Source organism: Triticum aestivum, chromosome 5B (genome assembly GCF_018294505.1).
Source record: "Triticum aestivum cultivar Chinese Spring chromosome 5B, IWGSC CS RefSeq v2.1, whole genome shotgun sequence".
NCBI lineage: Eukaryota > Viridiplantae > Streptophyta > Magnoliopsida > Poales > Poaceae > Triticum > Triticum aestivum.
In genome coordinates, this window is record NC_057807.1 from 150034091 (window position 1) to 150039240 (window position 5150).

The following is a 5150-nucleotide window of genomic DNA, read 5'->3' on the forward strand; positions in this document are numbered from 1 at the left end:
CATCATGAGCAAAAAGGGTGGCCATGTCAATCAACTTACTAAGATGTGCCACAACAGTTTTAGTTTCAAAACCATGGAAAGGATTCGATTCAACCAAAGTAATTAACTCTGGGTCGACAGAGAATTCATAACCCTTGTCATCAACAAAGATACACTACCAAAAAAAGACACATCCGTGACATTTTGGGCCGAACGAAAAAAATTTCTATCATACTTATGACACTTCTATGACGATAATTGTGACAAAACCCGGTATCATCATAGATGTGGTGGGCTCCTACTTCTATGACAAAAAATCATGACAGAAAATGGGCTTTTTGTCCTGGGCAGGCCGGAGATGCAGCTGCATGACATTGGCCGTCCATGACGGAAAAAACCGTGGTAAAAGCGAGGGCGAGGAAAATTTCGGGAAGTTCCCAGTTACGGTGGGTGGTCGGGGGCCGAGCGATGCGCGTTTCTCTCGTACACGTATGCGCGTGTGTGCGAGGTGTTTTGGCTCTAACTAAACCTGAATGAGGCGTTGGGCTCTAAATGAACCCGAGCGATTGCACTGCAGGCTACGCATTACTGAACTCGAGCGAGCGATCGATGGCTGTTAACTGAACCCAATCGAGCGGTTCCTTCGCTACTGCTGCTAACTGAAGCTGATCGATGCTTCCTTTGGATGAACAGTGAGCGTTGCGGGGGGGGGGGGGGGGGGGGGGGGGTTGGATGAATAGTGAGTGGTGGGGGTGGATGAACAGGACCCCGTGGCGTTGCCTCGAACAGGACGACCCCGTGGAGGGCTGAATGAACAGTAGACGGTGGAGGGGTGCCCGTGGAGGGGTGGTTGAACAGTAGCCGGTGGAGTAGCACGCGGTGGAGGCTGGATGAACAGGAGCCCGTGGAGGCTGGAGGAGGTCGGTGGTAGCCCGTGGAGGCTGGATGAGGTCGACGGTGGAGATGAACAGTATCCCGTGGTGTCCCGTTTTGCGATACGCCACACCCCTCCCGATGAACAGGACCCCCGTTTCGACCGTAGCGCTCCAACACAAGTCTGTTTCTTCTGTTTTGCGGTACGCCACACCTCCCGATCAACAGGACCCCCGTTTTCACCGTAGGAGGTCCGTTTCCTCCGTTTTGCGGTACGCCAGACCCCTCCCGATGAACAGGATCCCGTTTCGAACGTGGCCGGTCAAACACAAGGTCGTTTCCTCCGTTTTGCGGTACGCCAGGCCTCGTTTCCATCGCATGTTCTGTCCAAGCCCTCCCGATGAACACGACGACGCATTCCGTTCTGCCCAGCCGGTTGGCTCCCCATGAACACGACGACGACGCTGTTTCTCCATTCCGACCCAGCCATGTACACGAGCCCTGGCCGTACATATGCGCCAGTAGGCGTTCGAGACCCCGCCCGTATGTACACATACGTGGCCGTATTTTCTTTCTTGCACACTGGCCGCTGTACATACGTGTACATGCTACGTGCGCGCCTCTACTACGACACGTGCGCGCCTCTACATCGACCAGTATATATGTACGTACATGTTCGCGACCAGAATGACAACGCTACATATGCTTCGACTAGGTGGGTCTCGACTGTCAGGCACTTCCTTGCATGCGAAGATGTAGCTGGTGGGTCCCAACAGTCAGGGGGGCGAATCGTTTTTTTGGACGCACTTCCTTGTGTGCGAAGATGTAGCTGGTCGGTCCCAGCAGTTAGGGGGGCGAATCATTTTTTTTGCCCGGACGCACTTCCTTGCATGCAAAGGTGTAGCTGGTGGGTTCCAGCAGTCAGGGGGGAACATTTTTTTCATGAAATATGGTGGCCCGTCTGGTGGGTCCCTGCTGTCAAGTGGAGGAATAATTATTTCACGCGTAATAAGGAGGCACTTCCTTGCGGCGGTCGTGGACCCAACTGTCAGCCTCTCCACGTACAGTACTCTTCTGATGGAAGTCGGTCGTTGACCACATTGACCACGCCGTGCCGAGAGCACCACGGCGGTGGATGACGGCGATGCCTAGGAAGGGGACGACACGTAGCCGCGGAAGACGCGTCAGTGGATGCCCACGCGTAGAGGAGTATGAGGGTTCACTCGTTCCGCTGCGGTGTGAGGCTGCCGTTGCTGCAGAATAACAGGGGGTGTGGGTTAGTGGAGGGATGGCTTGGCCAGCAGCGGGAGTAGTAGGGGGCGGTGAGGCCTTTGCGGCATCACAGCCGGCCACGAGAGGCAGGAGCAGGCGGCATGACCAGTGCTACTTTGGGCGGCTGGAGCAAGAAGACCAGAGGTTGAAGAAGCACGATGGCCATTGGATGGACATCGTACGGTCACTGGAGCTAGAATCATTCATATTGATTAAGTTGACAAAGCCCTCCGTCCCCGTCAACTTAGTGGGCCCACAAGTCAGCCTACCACCAAGGTGGGCCCCAGCTAGCAGGGGGAGTATTCATTTTTTCTGCTTAATAAGGAGGCACTTCCGGTGGGTCAGAGCTGACGGCGGGGGGAACGTTTTTTCGTGAAATACGGTGGCCCGTTAGGTGGGTCCCAACAGTCAAGGGGCAAACGTTTTTTCGCAAAATACGGTGGCCCGTCCAGTGGGTCCCTGCTGTCAGTTGGAGGAATCATTATTTTCCGCGTAATAAGGAGGCACTTTCTTGCTGCGGCCATGGACCCAGCTATCAGCCTCTCCACGTACAGTATACTTCCGATGGAAGTCATTCCTTGACCATGTTGAGCATGCCGCATTTCGTTGCATGCGTCAATGGGCGTCGTGCGTCTCCACTGTCAGCCTCTCACGTACAGTCATCTTCCGATGACTCTCGGTTGTTGACCACGTTGACCACACCGTGCCGAGCGCACCAAGGCCGGTGGACGACGGCGAGGCCCCAGACTGGAACGACCCGGAGATGGGGAAGATGGGGCAGTGGAGTCGCAGATGGAGAGGAGTGGGAAACTTCACTGGTTTGGGTCCGTGGCAGCATACCCGCGGTGCCACCCACGGGAGGCAGGAGCAAGAACAGAGATTGAAGAAGGAGCACGGCTATTGGATTAACATCCAATGGTCCATCTGCTAGAATCATTTGTTGATTAAGTTGACAAAGCCGTGCGTACACGTCCGCTTAGTAGGCCCACAAGTCAGCCACCAAATTTGACGGGTCCCAGCTGTCAACGGGATGAATAGTTTTTTTCGCAAAACAAGGAGGCACTTCCTTCTGTGCGAAGATACAGCTGGTGGGTCCCAGCTGTTAGGTGGAGGAAACTTTTTTTAGCTTAATAAGGAGGAACTTTCCTTGCGTGCGACCATGGACCTCATGGGTCCCAGCCGTCAGGCTCTCCACGTACAGTCCTCTTCCGATGACTCTCGTTTGTTGACCACGCCGCACCGAGCATAGCGAGGCGGTGGACGACGGCGAGGCCCCGGACGGGAACGACTCGGAGATGGGAAGACGCAGCAGTGGAGTCGCGGATTGAGAGGAGGAGAAGGGTTATAACTGGTTCTGTTGCGGCGTGGGGCTGCAGTTTGTGGAGAATAACAGGAGGTGTCGAGGGGTGGACGGATAGCCTGGCTGGCGGTGGGGTAGCGCTTCGTAGTGATGCGTGCTAAGCAGAGCCGCTAGCCGCCAGAGACCAGACCAGGCGGTACCGGCGACGCTGGAGGAAGAAGACGAGAGATTGAAGGTGCATGCCGGCCGTTGCATATAAATCCAATGGCTGTGGATGACACAATCATTTGTTGACCAAGTTGACAACGCCCTGCATAGGCTTCGACTTATTGGCCCACATGTCAGCCTACAAAAATGTGGCATATATTTAACCCATGTTTTCTAGAATGTACAGTCCATTTGCTGGGTTGGCTGAACAAATAATTTCGCGTCAATCAGGCCCATTTATATTTTCTAAGAAATCCCAGCCCATTTGCACTTCCTTGAAATATACGAATTAGCTGGGCTCGTTATATAGATAATGTTATGTTAGAAGGAGCAATTAATATCAAAGAATAAAACGGAGAGGCACATTATATATATATAAAATTAACAAATTAGTGAGTTATTGCTCAAACTAAAAATGAGCACGTTATTATTAAATTGGTCCTTAAAATCTTCGCAAGCTTTTGTACCCAATCACCAGGATTTTCCTTGCCTATGAGTCAAAAACAACCAGGATTTTCCTTGCCAACTTCCGTTAAACATTTACTTTTATAAGTTAATAACACGTGGGATGTTTTTATAATGTATATATAAGTCTCTATAAAATATACGATAATAGTAATAATATAAATATATATAATGTGGTTAGAAGGGAAAACATAAATTGGACACAGCATTATTATTCTTACATATAGATAAATAGAACAAAGACCTGCGTTTTATTAAAAATACATTGGGCTGCCGACCTTTAAGAAAAAGCCCATAGGCCGGTATGGACCTCAAGAAATAAGTTGGAACCACTGTCTCCGTATGTCGTGGGCTACGCATGTTAAAATAACAAACCTAGTCCTAGCTGATACTTGTTCGCCCTCTGGAAAAAAATGATACCAGATCCCCGAGTGAACTGGATTAAAGAGGGGCCGGCGGCACGACTGAAGAAGCACATACGAAGCGTTTTTTTTCTTCAGTGGTTGGCTCTCGATAGCGTTTTTTTACTTGCCTCTGCACCATAAAACTTGTATTTTTAGCCTCCCAGTCTGTCGTGGTGGACCAGCAGCCCATTTGCTGGGCGGGCCAACATACAGAAACCAACACTCGATTTTTCATCAAGCCCCAAAAACAACGCAGTACTATGTTTGTTTTGAGGCCGAAAACATTAAGGCAAGGGTTGAGCGGGGGAGAGGGGAAGACAGAGTAATAAAAAGATTAAAAAGAGCTGATGCGCCGTTGCTACCCTAACAAAGCGGTGCAATTCTTCTCGGGAAGAAGGTGTGCCGTTGACACCCACATGTCACATACCCCACAGTAGGCATACTAACAAGTTCACACACAAATACAACAGAAAAGGTAAACATTCGTATCAAACTCAGGTTCACAGGACACGTTCATATTCATAGCCAACATTCACTATCAACAACTCAAAAGATTCATATATACACAAGCTCAGCATATCTATGCATCCAAATGATTGATAGATCACACGACAATATTCATACATAATTCACAAAAAGATTCAGATATA